We start from the raw sequence: 20,374 nt of genomic DNA, 5'->3' as shown, positions 1-20,374 counted from the left end.
AAGATTCCACGCATAAGTGTTTATTTCGTGATTTCCGACATTGGATCATTGTAAACATTTTTCACATTTTTTACAGTAATTTCTTCCTAAAACGTTTTACCAGTAATTACACTTATCATTTTTAATGATACCTATGTCAAGAAATAAAGATTTTACATTGGTTTCATTGAATTTGAGCAATTTTATATTTTTTGTTTATTTAGAAAGAGCGAGTCTGCCCACAGAGAGCGAGATAGTGATACTTAGTTTGTGCTTCAAGTAGGTATTCGGAGTGTGGCCTCCATTTTTATCTGTAGCTTCATGGGATACATCTACTATTTAAAAAAACTAAAACAATATCTAAAATAAAAGTATGTCTTGAATATCAACGATGTTAGAGAATACAGAAATAATAATTGTCATTTGTATTATCAATTTTAATTAAGTATAATCAATATTTTCATTACTACATAGAAATTATTTTTAGCTTAAAGTGACATCTATTGCTACAACTGAAACTACATAATTCGTCTTAAGAGTGCGGGAACATTGTTTTATCTTCATTCTACTAGATGGCGCTAGCAGTTTCGAAACCATTGAACAGGGGTTATACGAATGAACGAATACTCCCAATCACATTCATTCAATACATCGTTCTTCTTGTCATTCATTCATTTATTCAGTACCACTGTGCTTTGGAAGGGTGGATGTTGTTTCTCTAACAAAAAAAATCTTTTTTGACTTATTTCTCATTCTATGAACTCATTATTTTTGGTGAACCTGTGTGTATACTAACTGTGTTGTGGTGCAGAAATACTTTTTCTGTAAATTTGTGCTTTTTTTATTACATTAATCACACTTTTTTATTTACTGATGATTTGTGTACACATGTGATCGATACAACAAGCAGCAAATTTCATTGTTTTTGAGGGTATGTATGAATGAAAGTAATGGTTACTGATGTTTTTGGACCGTTCTATTTTGTGTCGTTTTGCTGGGATCGTGTACTGGGCTTGTTTTCCCCAGTCCGGCGCACGCCCGCCCCATGGCGCACGAGCGAAATATTGCGAGGGTCGCAGGACGACGGATAGCTGCACGATTTTTATTACCAGTGGGGAAATACTTTTTGGCAGTATTATTAATTAAAAACGTTGGCATTTACGCTGATGGTCCTACTTCCACCGAATACCCACCTTGCAAATTTTTATTCTTGTCAGCTAACCATCGTTGATTGTAAGAGGTATTGATGAATTACCTACGATGCGTGAAAGAAAGAATACCGTACTGTCTCAAAATAAGAAAACTTTAAATTATGCTGTGATCTGTTAATTTTACTTTAACTTAATAGTCTATTCATAGATAATCCAATTATCTGAATAATATCAGTTCTACCTCTCTCATCTTCCGACAAAAACTAATCAATTGATTATCCTTTATTCTTATTACCTAATCAGACAGTTCACTGCCGACAAAACCAATCTGCCATAGCTGTAGGCTTTCGCATCCATGGTGGTGCTTAGATAACGTTAAATTCCGATTGTCCATTTTTACAACCAACAACTTATGTTTCACGTAGGTATTTGTTACGAATCCGATCTAATATTTTTTTTCCAATAATTAAAAACATGCAGACTATTCTTATTAGCCGAAGACCACCTCAGTTTTCTATGCGTAGCTCAAGTCGAACAGAATTAAAAAGATAGGTAGTACATTGTTTTTCTAACCACATCGATCTTCTTATTCGTGTGAGCAGTAACTCTGGTGGTGCCTGAACTTTATGATCCAGTTAATAGGCGAAACATAGACCTACCTAACAACAGAAGAACGCAAGATTATGTTGGTCCAATAATTTTTATCGATTCCCGATACAATAACAGCCAACCGCAACATTGTCTTTTGGAATCGGCAGTAATACCGTTTCAAAACAAAAAACCTAACAGTCAGCTGGTCTGTTACGCTTACCGGATTCCTACCCCATGAATCACGAACCCCCATGCAGTAAACTCGCCCTCCCCGATCGTTAGTATGTAAAACAAAATTCTGGGATAGAGTAAAAGATAAAAAAAGCTTGTGAGTCACTCACAAACCAGTAACCTGATTCAAGATTACGCTCGAGATCGTTTTGTCATTATCGTGAGTCATGACGAAAATGCTTGACCTCGGTGGAATCCCTCTTATCTGCCTTTAGCCAAATATTGACCGATCAAGATCAAGGCACGCTTTTACGTCATAAACAGTCGGATTAAGCCTGCCAGGCACTTTAACCAAAAACCGCAAGACAGTCTTGTCATTACAGTTCTACGTATAATTACGTGCAGCCTTTTCACCTGACTGCTACGAAAAAATACGGATAAACGGATTAACTCAGTAAAGTGCTATAAATTAGAACAAAGAAATTCTACCTTCACGCAAACAATTCCTGTAATCGGGTTAGGCCATCCCAGCAGGTAAGGTTACAGTAGATTAGCACTTAATGGATTCATTGGTGGAGGCTCGGCAGTTAAGAGAAAAACGGCGATCCGGATTCTGACGTCATTGGCTGTAGCAGGATCACGAATGTAGGTCACATTTTTGTTATTATGTGTGAATGCGTCAAAATACAGGTCCGTAGTTCTGAGAAAGAGTTGCGTCGCTGACTAACGGCAAACTGTGTGTTGTCATTGGGTGGTGTATAGGGTATGCAAAACCGAAAGTTTATCAAAAACCGATTTTTTTTTTCGGTTTCCAAGAAAAAAAACCGGTTTTCGGTTTTTAATCGGTTATTATCGTTCTAATTTTTTTTTTCAATCAACTAGTAGTTACATACAGCGATTTGTTACGTCCTGTCCGTTTTGTGTTAGATTACATTATTTAAGAGAGGGTTATAACAGTTTTGATAAATTTAGCTTATTCATTAGGCATTATAGGCACATAATGCATAATGAATAAGCTAAATTTTACTCGAGGGATGGTAGTTTATCTCCATTGTACGTATTTACGTAATAATTGTCAATGAATACGTTTTTAAGATTCATTACTCTGTCGGTTTAGTATTTTGTTAATTACCACCATGTACGTTATGTACATCAAAAACGTATTTGTTTACAATTACGATTGATATAAGCAATATCTTAAATTAAAAAGTATAATAAAATGTAAAAAGCTTTATTTGAAATTATTTGTGAACGTTAGGTGATTACGATTGATATTTTAAGCAATATCTTAAATTAAAAAGTAGAATAAAATGTAAAAAGCTTTACTTGTGAACGTTAGGTGATTACGATTGATATTTTAAGCAATATCTTAAATTAAAAAGTAGAATAAAATGTAAAAAGCTTTATTTGTGAATGTTCGGTGGTATTTCTGTCAAATTTCAATACACTAAGTATTACAGTAATAAGCTTCTGCAGATATCGCAAATAAATGAGATTCAATGTTCAAAACAATTCAGAAATAAAAACTGTTGAATTCACTCACACATAGGTTAATTATTCACTGCAATAATCACCAACTAGGTATCTGAATCGCGGGGTGGGTCATGTCAGGTGGCGGGCGCGGGCGGTACGAGTCTTAAATAATTATCGGGGATTCCCCGTTCAAAGGTAAACGACGGAGTAACCAAGAGACAATGTTGCCAAGTTATAAATTTTAAAATAACCAAATATTCGTCAAATATCAAAATACCCAGGTTATATTATAATAAAATGATATTGCTTATTTATCGAATTTGTTACGTGTATACAGTTAGAAAAACCGATTTAAATCCGGGTTTCGATTTTTAAAACCGGTTTTAGAATTCGTCGAAAAAGGGCGGTTTTTCCGATTTTTCGGTTTCCGATTAACCGGTTTTGCATTCCCTAGTGGTGTAGCGTTACGTACTTCGTTGCCTTGCACCATTGATTTGTTTAACGATATGAAGAGGCAGTAGGACTTAACTCTTACGTGTTTTTAGGGTTCCGTACCTCAAAAGGAAAAAACGGAACCCTTATAGGATCACTTTGTTGTCCGTCAGTCTGTCTGTCAAGACGGGTCCGTGGCCGAGTCCCCCAGTTTTCGACGCACCCGTGGTCGACGCCCCCGATTTAAATTAATTTAATATCATATTTTTTTCGACTTTTGCACTAAGTACAGTCAACGAAAAGTACTGAAAAATATAATAATTTTGTTATTATTACAAAAATTTAAATGTTGTATTTAATTTTTGGTTATAAATACTTAATAAAACTTTTTTAATTTCAAGTTTTATTTGTAGAGAGAGTAGAGTTATTTTAAAGACTGGTTATTTAATTGTTATTATACAGAATGTTTGGCGAAAGGGTAGACAAACTTCGTGGGTTTATAGATAGGGACGTCGCGGGCACAACTAGTTCGTTTATAAACATTTTTGTGCCTGACTGTACATTTAATTAAAAATTGCTTCAAATCAAATTTAACTGACCGGGGGCGTCGACCACGGGTGCGTCGAAAACTGGGGGACTCGGCCACGGACCCGTCAAGACCCTTTATCTCAAGAACGCGTGGACGTATCAAGCTGAAATTCACATGAAATACTCAGGTCTATTGTCCCTTTAAGCTGTGAAAATATCAAACTTCTAAGCCAAGCCAATCAAAAGATACAGCCGGTTATGTCGATATTTTCAACAAATTTTCGACACTCGCAAAGGAATCAAAACCTACAGGATACTTCCCGTAAACTTAGAATCTTGAAATTTGGCATGAAGCATTGTCATATAATTCAAATATAGGAAAAATTGAGAAAATCACATTTTTTTAGTTATATAATATAATAAAAATATTTGATTAAAATGAAACTTACTACCTTATTTCTCACGAACGAATAAAGGTATCAAATTGAAATTTATACCAAATACTTAGGTCTATTGTCCCTTTAAGCAGTGAAAAAATCAAACTTCTAAGTTAACGCGATCAAAAGATACAGCAGTTTATACCGACACCTTAGACGAATTTCCGTCACACGCTAGGGAATCAAAACCTACAAGGTACTTCCGGTGAACTCAGAATCTTGAAATTCGACACGAAGCAACGTTAATAGTACAGATAAAGGAAAAATTGCGAAACTGATAAATTTGAAGTTACATAAAATATTAAAATGCTTTACATAGAGCTTGGTTTGCTAGTTTACATCTACAGTGGTGCGCCGACGCTGCTTAGACCCGAAACATTAATGAACGGGGGCGTAGCTTAATCGAGTGTGTGTGTGCAAACAATTTAGGCCCTTAAGGTGTCAAGGCGTCCGAGTCCCCGATAGTACCTACCTATAATCATACCGCATATTTTGAAATTCGCCACTACTCGCAACGGAATCAAAACTTAAAGACTACTACGATATCTAGTAAGTAATTTGATTTAATACGTCATAAATTGTAAACCGCTACGTTTGTACGGCGGAACCCTCGGTGTGCGAGTCCGACTCGCACTTGGCCGGTTTTTAGGTATAGGTACTCGCTCTCGAAGACTCGCGAGCTCGCTAAGACAATGTTTCACTATATTTCATGATTTAGAAACTAAAAAAAGATCTAGGTACCTACTTACCCCTGGAATACATACCGCGCGTAAAATTTTTTCAAGAAAGGTCTCTGCAGTATTTATTTACTGTGCTCGCTGAATATGGTCGTGCTACAACGCTAACCGTTGTAGGTACCTACATCTTGTTGGTGCTTAAACCCATCATAATCAGAAAAATCTAAGTAAAAGTTTAACCTTTAAGGTTAGTGAAAACCGCCTCAAAATAACAATAAGACCACACAGTTATACGTCGCTCGAAGGTCCACGCATTTTCATAATGGCTTGTAAGGGCCCGATGTAAAGGCATCGGCTACAAAATGGTTGTCAGTGTAGATAAAATCACTGATCCAGCTGGTAGTGATGTCTTATGCCCTAGGAGGTAGGGTTTAAAGTGGCGTAGTTTATCAGGAGATACAGTAATGGGCATGCGACGGAGAGTGGACACGACTGTGACCCTTCCCGAGGCATTTGCCCTTGCTATCACGACGTGCAAGCGCCCGTCACACTGCATTGTAGTCTTTACGAGGCTCATGAGGAGGTTAATAAGAGGCATTCGCTGTCCAAGTAGGTACATACTTTATCTGTAATGTCTTCATTTCTAACCACTTATTTTTAACCCCTTACATACTAAGTGATCGAGTGTTATTAGCTCGCCACACGTAAAACTGACTATTTAACTGTCTAGTAAGTTATAAGTTCGCATAAAAAACGGCCGTGATTATACAGTAATTTGTCAAAGTTAATTTCAGCAATTACATACTTTCTGATTGCTCTAATACCAAACTGTTTGTTTCTAATTCTTTCCTCATCAAATGTCAGATGTTATTGCTTGAAAATATCCGTTAATATTACTGACTCAACAGACCACTTTTAATTGCCTAGCCATTAAGTGGAAGCGTTAAAAAATCGGGCATATTGATAGGGGCCTCTGTAACTGCTGTTAATTGAGTTTCTTCAGAAAATAAAAAGACGTCTGCGTCTACACGCTACCGCAATTACGATAATGAATTATTGCGCCACAATACGTCCCCGTTATCATACCGCGTTGCGTTTTGTAATACATTATACCCCATTTATTAATTGTAAATGGTCACGTTGATTGCAGTTCCGATGCAGGGTGCACTCTGCAAAACCGCTTGGGTAAGATAGCGTTTCGCTGTAACACGCGTATCATACAAATACTAATAGGTGATAGTAGTTGTACGTACACCATGCAAAATATCATGTCAGTTACAAGAATCACAGGTTATTGGTAATGCTTATTTAATGTTAAAAAATTCTAGAAATCACGTTACGATAGCAGATAGAATTTGAGCTTTAACTTTTAAAAACAAAAATTCTGCAGCCCAAATTGCGTTTAGATTTCATATCAGGATAAAAATAACGGGCCAGATGTTCCGAAACGGGCTCTAACGTGAACAGGTGTCCACGAGACCATTTTTTAACCAGACTCCATCTCTTTCCCTCTTTAAATAACAATAATCCCATCGCATCTGAAGTTGATGGAATATCGCTTGAAAGCATTTAGTAATTCCACGGCAATTTAAGGCTATTCATCATCAAATGTGAGAAACGTAATTTGGACGTTGAGGTCTTTGACGCGTAGATTTTTTAATAGAGTAATAAAAACACACAAATGGAACTCATTTGCTATTCCATGTATGTAAATGAAACTAATAATCATGATCGTGTACATACTTCAATAATGAGTTTAATGGCAAAAAAAGCTAGTCAAACCAGTTTAATATAGATATTTTTAGTGTACTAAAAATGTATTGTAATTAATCAGGAAGATAAACTTTTTTCGAAAACCCAAAATATCTTAGAATAATAAAAACAACCATGGCAAATATTTGAGTTTACATAATAAAAAATAACTTGTATTTTTGAAATTTTGCGAGATAAGATTGTGGATTTTAGTCAACATTCCTCCGTCCTCCCCATTTCGTCGCAAGCAGCTGCGCACGAGTCGCGTTTTTGCAGTTTGCCATTTTCGACCGCCCGCCATTGGAGCCCACGTTAATGTTGCTACCTGCCTCTTAATATTATGGGTTTTTGAATATAAAATAAACATGCATTTTATAATGAGCGGCACGATGACAGACACCTGTCGTGTGTCCCTTGTAGTCCAGTGATTTACGAGTTAGAGAGATTCTGTCTGGGTTCAATTCCCAGGCGGAATACGTGTAGGTGTTTTGAACTTTTTTGTATTGTCTGATAAATCATGATAGGCGGCTATCGTGGATTAATAACTGTGGATGTATGTGACCCATAGACAATATTAGGGTGTTACCCCACATAATAAATATAAAAAAGACACGGGATAAGTTTAACACATTGTTGGCTCGACGAAATTCTTAGAAGTAAGACCAAGTGGTCTTGCTTGGAGCAAGTGCTCCTAGTAGACTAAACAAGTAATTTCGACCTGCTGAAGCATTAAGCCTGTCATTGCAAGTCAGAAATACATTTTTTAATTTAAAACTAACTTCCAACATCAAATACAGTAAATTACATCTCTATTTTACACTAAAACAAATCATAGTTTACATCTTAATTTACATTTGCTCGACTTCATTTACATTTGGATTGATACTATTAATTCTGTAGAAAATTCCGAAAACCCTTCGCCCGTGTAGAACATCAAAGGGATTGATTACCTCGAAATGGCCGACCCGGTAATAGCACTCGGAACTCGTATGTACATAACTACATACCATAAACAACAATACACCGATGCCCGAAACGCTAAAAGGGCTGTTACTTTACAGAAATAGTAAAACTAACCTGAGGCCACTATTGTGATTGAAGCAATAAAGAATAAAACACTCCGATCGAAGCCAATAAAGTGTAGAATACAAAGCGAATCTGTCGAGAAAAACGCGGATGAATAACATTTTTATTTGTTCAAGTCTACTTACTCATCTTCTTTATTTCATTACATCTTTTCATCTTAGAAAATAATTAACGACTAGCTCCAGTTGCAGGACGTCATTATAATGAATTGCAACTAACAACGTTTATAAACTTGAGAACCCTGCAACAACACCAACCCCATCTTCAATATGCTATCAGGCGGGTGTAGATAGCTGCAAGCCTTTATGACCCCTAATGTCCACATAACAAAATTACGGTGCGTCAAAGAGTTTGTGTGATGGGCGATGGCCCTTACAAATTGGCAAAAACATGACGAGTATCCGAGTATCCCTCCCCCTCCAAAAATGGCGATTATGTACGGTACGGTGGTGGCTTATTTCCCGATTCAAAAAGTATTAAATGTAGCATAGGCAATTTTAATACTTAAATAAAGAACATACCTAATAGTACATACTTGAACGTAGAATCATGGACACCTAACATCTGTCACCCACCAAGCAAGGTGGAGTTAGGATAGAAAGCCTACACGTAGCGCAGATGCGATAGTCAGAACAATAAATATTTTCCCCGTCGGATCCTTATTGTGGAGCCAAAGATATTATTTATTGTGGAATCAATTCCTTCTTCATCTTAGTTTACAACTTCCCTTCAACGAAATCTAGGATTTACATCATTGCTAGATTTACATAATTTTATTCTGTCTTGGGTACTTGGGTGAAATAGTTTCACATAAGATCAATATAATATAGCAAAACAAAAATCCAGAAAAATCCTCTTTTCATTTATTTGTCTAGTCCTAGACATTCCTTCCTGCAGTCGTTTTAGAATAGATACATCATCACCTCTGTCTACATGTTAATTAGTATATAATGTCCATCTCACTATGTAATTTATTTTGCATAATGACCTTTTAATTATACCAGTACACATTCTGTATTTCTTGTATATCCTTAAATAGGCTTATTATCTCAAACCAATTGCAAATTATGCGGAAAACTGTATAAATAGGTACTTAACTGCATTCGATTGTAATAAATAGAGATCCATATTATAATTTGCGCAAACCAAGAATAAATGTTAATCCAAAACTTTAAATTCTAGACACGAAACAAAATTAATTTGTCAACAAATTCCTCCAAATAATGTACATTTTATGGCGATTTTGTCTGAGAATAAACTAAACCCCTGTATTTTATCATCGGTTCTGAATGGACAAATATTTATTCATTGCGAAAACCTTTTAAAAATTCAACATTAAATTAGGTCAGCATTAAAAAAAATTAAACAATTTTAATCTTAACAAAACAATTGAATAGTGATTTGGAGTCGTGATTCAAAAAGGCGCTGCTTGATAAGGAGGGTTCACAATAGCCAAACCTAAATACGGTGGCAGTGCACCGGACGTCCAGGTTTATCTGTCACTCTGACCGGAGTGACGCACCCTTATCTGGCTCTGGTTTGAACAAGGATAATGCTCTGTATTTGCGGACTACAATATTTAAATATCAATGTGTAGTACTTACTTATACATTTAATTATTTACTAAAGGAAAACAAACTCAGGTTGAAAAACGAGCATTCTAGCTACTAAGTAAAAATAAACTAAATGACCGTTCACCGCTATTTCTGATGCGCAAGCGCCTACTACTTATTAGGTACTTATTTTGCACTAGAGTATAAAAAGGAAACAAGAACAGAAATACCTATCCGGCTCGAGGGACCAACATTTTTATCGCAACGAATGAAATTTCCTCGCCTCCTCCAACAAAGGCAACTTCGTATTAAACTTTATATTTGTTCTAAGCTGCAGCTTTTCAGAGCAAATTGTGCGGCGTCCTCTTTCCCGACGGAACTAAACTCCTTGCGAATAATAATATGAGCAATTTTAACTCAGTTTATTCATTATAGCGAGCTGGCTAATTGATTAAAAGTATATTCGAGGAGATCTAAATTTGGTCCGACGTTTGTATTGATATGTGACTAATTGCGTTGGACAACATTCAGCTTTTAGTGCGGATTTAAAAGCATTAGCTGTGAATCCTTCACTCGATTCAGGTCTTTATGACAACAACACGCAACACGATCATTATTAATACTGAACTGATTACTGATATTATCAGCAGAGCTCCGCCTGTCAAATTAAAGAAGCTAGTTTTTCTTAACTTCTCGATTTCTAATTGTATTTCTAATTAATAGGAATCGATTAAGCACGCGCCTTGCGATGAAGTCCATTCAGATTCAGATCGATTGAAATAGATTAGTCTTTAATGCATTTTTTCATCCCATGTTATTATTTATTTAAATGAAACGTGCTACACTGACGTACGTACTGTGATCGTACTTTTCCTGTTTATTTAACGCTTCGATTAAAAGTGATAGGTGTAGCTTTCGAACAGTTTCTTTCCACACTTCTGGGTTATTATGATGATGGAGGATCGTTTCACTTAATTATTTTAGTTTTTTTTTTGTTGTTTGTTATTGCCAAGACAACTCTATGCTAAAAAATCCTACTTGTATACCATGTGCGAAGTCGGAGCGGACCACTAACTTATATCAATGGTGGTACCACTGATAGTAAAACCATGACTAACTAGCTCATGTACTTACCACGTTTAGATAGAAGTGTCAATTTTCATCATATTCAAATTACCTTGTTGACCGTTCACACGAAGGTGACATTTTTCTAAACCCTTGTCGCCTTGTCTTTACACTTCACACCACTCCGATACAGTCGCGTAACTGTCTTCATTTTGTTTACATCGGACATCTGTAAATGTTAAGGTGACCAAATAGTTAAATATGTTAGGAAACAGGATTTTCCTTTTTTTCTGCTCTATATTTACTTAATATTATAACTTGTTTTGCTTAGTGTCCTTTTAAACACTTTCCTTAGTTATGAAGTCATAAAATAATGTGGAGTTTTTTTCCTATTTCTGTTTGTCCGAGAAGGAGGAAGTAGTGTTGACAGTGATGACTAGCGACACAATTTTTGTTGACAGGCGATAACATTCGCATTTAAAAGTGGAAACTTTTAATTGGCATTGTTTAAATAATTGATCAGTTAATTCCAATTAGTCTAAATATTTTTTTATTGTGAGATATAATTCGTTTTTTCCGTTCCAGAGCAAATTAGAAAAAAAAAAATAAACATTTGTAATCAATTACAGCAGCGATCTTAGTGAAGCTACAAGTAATAGATGAATCATAGTAAGTAGGTGCCTATTACGACTGTATAAAAAACATTCGCTAATCGCGCTAACCGTTGTATTTCCAGATAGGTAATTCATCTCCAAAATTAAAGTCTGCTGAATGAAACGCACTTCCCATTAAATTTTAATGTTCATCTTCAAACGCGTCCATTAGTTGCCTACGAGTGTTCAATGTTTAATTACTAACACAGCCACGCAAGACGATAGTACGGTCGACAGTACATCAGGCACATTTTCGTTGCAAAATAACTCTTATTACAATGAATTAGATACCACAGTGTTTAGCTTAATATGCTGTCGTAATTCGTATGTACAAGCTGAGAGTAATGAAGCATGACCGAATTATATGGCCAATAAATGGGGTAACACGTGGTGGGATCGTTGACCCCATGGCCTAAAACTTAACCCCCCACAAACACTTGAGTTTGTCTAACTCTGTGTGTTTTGGATATTGTGATCACATTTGGTTTGCTCATTACATACCGGGTTAAATTAATTAATCCAGTCCCTCTTTTGTCCAAGAATTGCAATAGGCATATCTTTGAGCAGATGATTGTTTGTTTTCAATCATTGCAAAAAACAATTTCGTTGAATCCTAAGCTATCACCATGTCATTAATAAAGCCCAATATCTAAAAAAGTTAAATTGTGCATGATGTTTGGTTAAAAGCTTTTTAAAATTATTAATGATAGTTGATGCCTAACTCGTAGTATTGATTCCGCCATTTGTAAAACCTTACGTGCAAAAAGAGTTTTAAATAAACTAACGAGAATTTGTGTTGTAGCTGAAATTGCAGATGCAATCTATACGAAAAGGTGTTTCAGGTTTTAATGAGCCATAAAGTTGCAGAACTCCCCGCATTGCGTGTCAAAGTCGCACCAACGCGGCAACGTTACCCACCTTACCTCATTTACTCTAATAAATTATGTCATATCCCCCACTTGCCTATTTTTGAGAGTAGGTGCCCATTTTTCCCGTATTACATACCATATCTTTCAGTTAAGTAAAGGTAAAGTTTTCACTACTTCTGTAAATCGGGATTTGAACGACGATGACCATGTATTTTGCGTTTTTTCGCTATCGGCACTATGTTGGGATTGGGACAAACGACACTGAGTTCGAAGTAAAATCCTAGATTGAGCCTTGATCTTCTTACTAGTAAAAACTTAAAAAGCAATCGCAATCGATATAGGTACAGAAACTAGAAATTAATGTGCCATCCTAAATTGCATACGAATAAAACAAATGCCAATTTAAAAGTTGAATTTGACAGTTGAATTTATTAATAGTGGTTAGTTTTGACCACTTTATCATTTATGCATAATTAAACTTCCTGTTTATTACCAATGTCATGCATGATTAACGCATGACTGTGTCCGATCAGCCTAATAGAAAGAGCATCAAGAAAAATGTATTTTTCGCGTGCTGACACGCTATGCAAATATGTATGTTATACGTCAACACCGAGATCGTCTACTATACTTTGCGATAAATTATGCGTAGTCTTTTGTTTTTTGCGGCACATACAAATGCATATTTCGCTGTTGCCAGGTGTAAAAAACCCGAGATGGGAATCAATATTCTAGTTGTGGAAAGTAATTAAACATTTACATTAGGTAGTCTTTTTTGCGTTTAAAAAAGAGGTGAACTCTTGTTAACTTACTATTTGTTTTTTTAATAGGGTTGCGTATACACACGCACATTATAATATTTATTTGCACGTGAGTTGTAAATTTTTATACGGCGTAAAAAAAGAGACGTGATATTTTGTCTGTGACACTTATACTCGCCACATAAGTGATAATTATGTTTTTGTTTAACACTTGAACCCAGTTAAACCTAATGTAGGCCGCTGTTAACACCGTAACGCGAGACACGGTGTCAAGTTTCCACTTACGCCGAAATGACTATCTTGAGGTTAGTTCAAAGAACGCACCTTTAACTGACAACGTCTATGCGTCACTGTATGGGGTTTTCACGAAACGATTATTGCCATACAAGTGTTAGGCATATCCAGAATTCCAGAGTAACATGAACACCTAGGTATTTGAGAGCTCTCTCATGGTTAAAGGTAAAAAGCAATATTGCTAAAATATAGTTTTTTAAGATTGCTTAAATTATAGCGTGTTAAATAAAGTTTCGTTTTTTTTACAATGCTAATTTAATCAAATCATGTTTCAGATTAAATAGAGAACGACAAAGCTCTAATAAAAGAAAACTTATTTGTATTTCAGCCGTGTAATGGTAAAAATCGGCCCGTGTAAATCCAGCCTATAAAATTATCCCACCAGCTGCGGCGGCGAATGCAAATGTAAAACGTCTCATTTTTGTTTTGCGACGTCATAAATGCCCTAAACGGCCACGTAATTTTATGCAAAATCGGACGGCGCCAATTTTAACTGCCAAAAGATAAAGAATACAGAGCAGTGTAATTGCTTGGTGCTTTCTACAACATACACGTGATGCCAAAACTTTTAGAAATTCACGCACCTTTGCATTTCTCCTCATTATCCTCTTTAAATTTTAAAATTCAGATTAATCCTGATTCTTGTTCTTCATTCCATGCAAATCGATAAGCCTGTTTAAAATCATAACTCATCAGCGCCTTTTGTACACAAAATGAGGCACGCGTCCTGTTCATTGTTACAATGTTTTCCCGTCGATATAAACTTCGTTCGGGAGAATAATATCGTAAATCACATGGTCGATGACCCGTGATCGGATGTTCTGCTTGGATTTCGTCCAAATTAACCTTTACTGGTAAACAATGATAGTGACGACTGAAGTTCCGAATATAGTCCAGTCATTTAAGCTTAAATTAGGTAAGAATCTCGGAATTAGAGATACCCAGCTGTAAGTCTGTAAATACTTGTATATTGACACCCTAAAAGTTGTCTCAAAACCTACATATGGTAGGGTGTAAGCAACTATTAAATTTTAAGGTCAAAGGTCACAAAAATCGGTTTTTTGCGCTTTTTTTGGAAATATCTCATTTCCTATGGGTTTTTTGCTATTTGTATTTATTATCAATATTGTAGAATACTAAATTCTCTACAAATTTTGTTTAAAAATTTTTTTTATACGGTGAACCGTTTTCGAGATAGAGGGCGGAGAGCGCGCGGTCACTGCATCACTTCAGGTCAACTTAAGCGGTTTAGGTTTTTCATACAAAAGTATTTTCCCGCTAATTCCCGTGGGAATTTCGGTAATTACTTGTTGTAAATAAGCTTTAAGTTTACTAAGGTACCTACATGCCAAATTTCAGGCGTCTAAAACTTCCGTTAAGCGTTTAGATTTTTCATACAAAAGGATTTTCCCGCTAATTCCTGTTCCCGTGGGAATTCCTAAGTAAACTATAACCTGCCCAGGTGTATGAAGAATAATTGTACCAAGTTTCGTTAAAATCCGTCGAGTAGTTTTTGTTTCTATAAGGAACATACAGACGGACAGACAGACAGACAAAAATTTTACTGATTGCATTTTTGGCATCAGTATCGATCACTAATCACCCCCTGATAGTTATTTTGAAAATATATTTCATGTATAGAATTCTGTCCGTCTGTATGTTCCTTATAGAAACAAAAACTACTCGACGGATTTTAACGAAACTTGGTACAATTATTCTTCATACACCTGGGCAGGTTATAGTATACTTAGGAATTCCCACGGGAACAGGAATTAGCGGGAAAATCCTTTTGTATGAAAAATCTAAACGCTTAACGGAAGTTAGACGCTTGAAATTTGGCATGTAGGTACCTTAGTAAACTCAAAGCTTAGTTACAACAAGGAATTCCCGAAATTCCCACAGGAATTAGCGGGAAAATCCTTTTGTATGAAAAATCTAAACCGCTTAAGTAGACCTGAAGTGATGCAGTGACCGCGCGCTCTCCGCCCTCTATCTCGAAAACGGTTCACCGTATAAAAAAAGTTTTAAACAAAATTTGTAGAGAATTTAGTATTCTACAATATTGATAATAAATACAAATAGCAAAAAACCCACAGGAAATGAGATATTTCTAAAAAAAGCGCAAAAAAAACGATTTTTGTGACCGTTGACCTTGAAATTTAATAGTTGCTTACACCCTACCATATGTAGGTTTTGAGACAACTTTTAGGGTGTCAATATACACGTATTTACAGACTTACAGCTGGGTATCTCGAATTCCGAGGTGAACTTACTATAATGACTGGACTAATATTGAAACGTTAAGAACCTCACATCAAACATAATATGAAGACTACAGCAACAACCCCTATCAAACATGACGTTTTGCTAACTTGAATTGAATCTTTAGTAGGTAGCTACTAGGTAAGTACAAGCGAACAAAACGGGTTAGGAGGTATTAATGCTTCATCGTCTCCGTTATTGTGGAATAACTTTGTGATGCCGCGAATGATTTGCGCCATGAAGATAAGCCTTCTCTATAACGTGTATAAAATACAAAAAGGCTGCGCTCGTGTAATGCGTAGATAAGACCGATTGTTACCTGTCAAAAATGCTTGTTTTGTTTTTCACCATTTACCGTGCCATTAATGTAAATCCTAAGATTTACCAACGAAATGGTGGTAAGAGTTCGAATCGCAAACCTTTTGGGACATTTACCATTAGGAATTGGTAGATCTTAGGTTTTACTGGAATATCTTAGGATTTACTGCAATTCGAGCTTTTACAGTAACACATACATTAGAATATACTGTTCCTATAGTCCGTATATCGTCTGTATTCTGAAATACTCGTGTAGGTATCACCTACAGAGCTGCTATTTAATATAAAGGAAGTTATCTAATACAAGCTGAAACCCGTAACATAAGCTCCAAAATACCGCTTTGAGGATTCTTTTATATCCCGAGTTGGTTTACCTTGTAATATTTTAGTACAAAGTTTAGGATTAAGTAAATCCTTGCTATTTGGTATATTATAATTAGAAGAACGAGAAGATAATATTTGAAACTTTTGTTTTTATCGACTTCTAAAGCTGTTGATAGAGATGGTGGTTCAAAGTTGACTTGAGAACTTAGTTGCAAGATACAAGTAGCTAAATCTAATAAGATAATGCACTTACTCATTAACAAATTCAGGATAATGCACACTGCACAGTTCGCTTACGACTTCTCTAAGCGGAAATTGCTCATTGCTCCACACTTTTAATGAGTCCTTCCCTAATGAAAGCTTAATGACTGGATGCATGTGCGGCATTTTACAACTGTTCGTGTATTTCGATCGGTTACAACACGTACAATAGATCCGTTAAAATGTTCTAAGTGGTGCTCTACGTATGTATCGATGCATTCCCATTAAAAAGCGTTTGCTAAGTGTTCCGTCAGCCGTGTTAATTATGTTTCGTCTTGAATGCCGTGGAAATGAGACGTTGATGATTATTTTGAAGTATTTCATTGGTGCGTAACCTATTATCAATAACCCATTGGAATTAACTTGCAAGGTCTTTCTGCACAATAGTTCTAATCTACAAGTATATCCTCCCCGCAAAAATAACTGGATAGCATTTTGATGAAACAAAGCAAAAACAACTCGATGCCATTGAAACCAATATTGTTGTTTTATATGCTACTCCCTCTTCAACTGTCTGACATGCGTGTGTGAAATTGAACACCAACTTGTTTTGATTAGTTTCATTATTCATAATTAAATGGTGTGATATTCCGGCAACGATGAGCTGTTCAAGATCACCTCCAATCCATTTTGCGACCAAAAAAGGACCTTCAGATGCATCCCCGATTTAATTTCGTTATCAAAATGGATGGCACGCCGGTAATGGCGGATTCTTTCTGCCCCTCGCCGGCGACCATAAATCGTAATCCACTCACGGCACGTGGAAAGGCGGTGCCATGTTTATCCCTCATTTCCTGCCGAGGATTCATCGATTCGGCCCATTTAAATTAACTTGAGAGCTGGAAAAGTGTTAGGTAAGCTTTTCGAATGTAAGATTAACTCGAAACCTCCGTTATTTGTCTGACTGACACCAGGTTTTCAGTGGCTAATTTGGGAGACTACACCCTTCATACCCTCAGTGATTCTTGAAAATATCTTTTGCCAAGCAGGTTATTATAGTGCATAATATTTCTGCATGGTTGGAGCAGCCTAAACTACGAGTATAAGTCTTCTTATACTCGTAGTTTAAGAAGTAATTAAAAGCTAAGATGCTATAATATGATTTACGCGTTTCATTTTTAGCGTGGCGAATAACATAGTGTATTTTTATGCGCAAGCGCCGCATCATTTTACCGCAGCCTTGCCGAGTTGCTAACATGGATACTCGAAATGCAACACTTCATCAATATATTTTATTTTGTTATTAGATGATATTTTTCTTAAAAGATACCGATAGCATAATATAATTGATTTGAAAACGTTAGAAACGGTTCGTAATCGTAATTCAATAGAATCTAATAACGGATGCTGGATAATTTTGCAACACCGCTCAGTATTGTTATCAAGCATGTGCCCAGTTGTTTTACACAATTTGTCGAATCCAATGGTCCATCGGAGCGGAAACTTATCTTATAGTTGGATTTAGAGCGAAGAGAGAAACTATAAAATCGAAAATCAACCATCGATACCTTGTTTAACCGTTATAAACTTTCAATATTCAGTAGGTTTCCACGAGCGGCCGCCCCTTTTATACCTTTTGTGTGTCTTGTTATCAGTCAATCGAGACGAAGACCTATTAATTACGAAGAAAGTCTTTTAGAAGACTCAATAAACAGAATAAAGACCGCGGAAAGTTCAAGCGAACTGGTTTTTGATGGATTCCTTAGAAATGATAAGTTAAAAACAAATCGATCTGGTAATAAACGTCGCTGTTTGTTATTTATGAGACCTCATGAATAATAAATGAATTAATAGTTAATTTCAATCTTCACACGGCGGATTAGGACGTGCCCATCCGTGTGTGAAATTGGACGTTAATAAATAATAAGAACTTCCGCGTTTGATGACGAGGTTTATTTCAGTCACGAACTCTGGCCGAAAATTCGGAGCCTCGGCTGTAGGTATCCAAAATAATGTGTATGGGTGATGATAACGTTATGCAGATATGAGTACCGCTGTCTTCCGGTGGAGTTAGGGCTGACAGGCATAGCATAATAATCTCAGAAACGGTTTTTATATTATGATAGGTATTCTTAAAGCAACTTTTGAGCAGCATTTTTAATGATAATTAATTTTGAAGATTAACCATTTTATAATCTCTCTGCTCTCTTTAGTCAAAGTGATTTCCACGCTCATCATTTTAAAAGAAGCCTGTTCAGAAATTAAAATTCGGACTAATTTACCCAACGAGTTACCAAAATAAGGATTTAATTTACCCAAAATGTCCGAAGTTAATTATGCCTAATTAAAAATGGCAGCCCTATCCGCTGCTCCCTTTTGGGGTTGTCGTCAAAAATGATATTTTGCTTAATATCTGTGTAATGAATATTTAATTTGGGAACTCGCGTGCATGCAAATCGGGAACTGCACGCTCGCGGCTTGCTAATTGACATAATTATTATGCGTCTCAAGATCAAATAGTCGAGTTATGCGGCTGACACGCTGCACTTGCCACTCATTATGTCTTCCATGATTGCTTACTTCATACTAACTCGACTACATTGAGAATGTAGTGACAGGTCATTCTATGAAAGGTCGATCCTGGATTTTTTTCTCAGATGCAGCTCGAACATGTTTACTATAAAAGATAGTGGTTTTACTGAGTAGGCGATTCATTCACATAAATAAAACACCGTCTGATGTGTAGGCTAAGCACTGCCTAATGCACCGCTTATTTATGAAATGTAGAGACAATTTTGTAACAATTTAAATCCGTAGACCGATCTTTCTAACAAAGACTAATAGCTTTACCTTATAAAGGATGATAATATGGTCTAACAGTTAAACCCGCAAAGCATTCGTCTTCTTATTGGCGACATTACTATCTGAATCACGTATGAAATAGTCTGCATAGCTATGCCCCTCGCATTTTGTAGTTGCGATTAATTGCGTGTGTCACACGGCTTGAATTGCTACGCCGATGTTGATTAAGAGCTCAATTTCAGCTATCAAATAAACCTCACCTGTTACCCAAAAAAGTCCAAACGGATTGGCCATTTTCGGATGGTTACATTATGTAGATGAACGAAACGAAGATGTATATGTGAGAGGCGTCGCCACAGTTATCAATATTACCGCATAAATAACATACTGCAGCAGCAGGTCATTGGTTAGGTACTTTTGTTTCGAAACAGTTGATGCTAAATGAGTGGGTGGCACTGCTCAGTTTACTCTTGTTTTTACTTTTTTTTTCTTGTTCCATTATTATGTGCCACTGTCATGTCTATGTAATTGTCTTTATTTGTGTGATGTCCATTGTAATAAATGTATCTTTCTTTCTTTCTTTCTTTCTTAATCGCTAAGGATTTCCGCATATCCTACTGGTAGTACCAGACCCCACTGCAGCCGATATCCTATGTAGCACATTTCCCATGCCGAAAAATTCTCGCTACCGCTAGGTTAGCTTTCCTACACATAATATCGAGCCCACCGTCCACCAAGTTTGATAACGACGGAAAATTCGCAAAATGTAGAGTTAGGCGCTGAAAATCGCTGAAACGCTGAGCGAGCGACGGATTAGTGTCACATAAAATACCCCAAGAAAAAATATTGATCGTGAAATGTAAGATACTGCATCGGAAAATTCTCAGGAAACCAAAGGTTATTGGTATTGCGGGAATAGCAAATCCAATATTTAGGCTCGTATAACCCGGTGGCTCACGGAAGCGTTCTCGATGTAACCTCATTTCCATGTTGGT

General features: G+C 36.3%; 1 protein-coding gene across 1 annotated transcript in view; it reads left to right on the top strand.

The window, feature by feature from the left end:
- Positions 1-678: 678 nt before the first annotated feature.
- LOC135080854 (myosin-I heavy chain) overlaps positions 679-20,374 on the top strand; it is a 110,585-nt gene continuing 90,889 nt past the window's right edge. Inside the window, exon 1 of the mRNA XM_063975581.1 lies at positions 679-910. The gene's annotated coding sequence lies outside the window, so the exon portion shown is untranslated. The remainder of the gene's footprint in view (positions 911-20,374) is intronic.

The sequence above is a fragment of the Ostrinia nubilalis genome, chromosome 18 (genome assembly GCF_963855985.1).
Source record: "Ostrinia nubilalis chromosome 18, ilOstNubi1.1, whole genome shotgun sequence".
Lineage (NCBI taxonomy): Eukaryota > Metazoa > Arthropoda > Insecta > Lepidoptera > Crambidae > Ostrinia > Ostrinia nubilalis.
The sequence above is the reverse complement of the archived record's forward strand: the minus strand, read 5'-3'. Positions and strand labels throughout refer to the sequence as shown.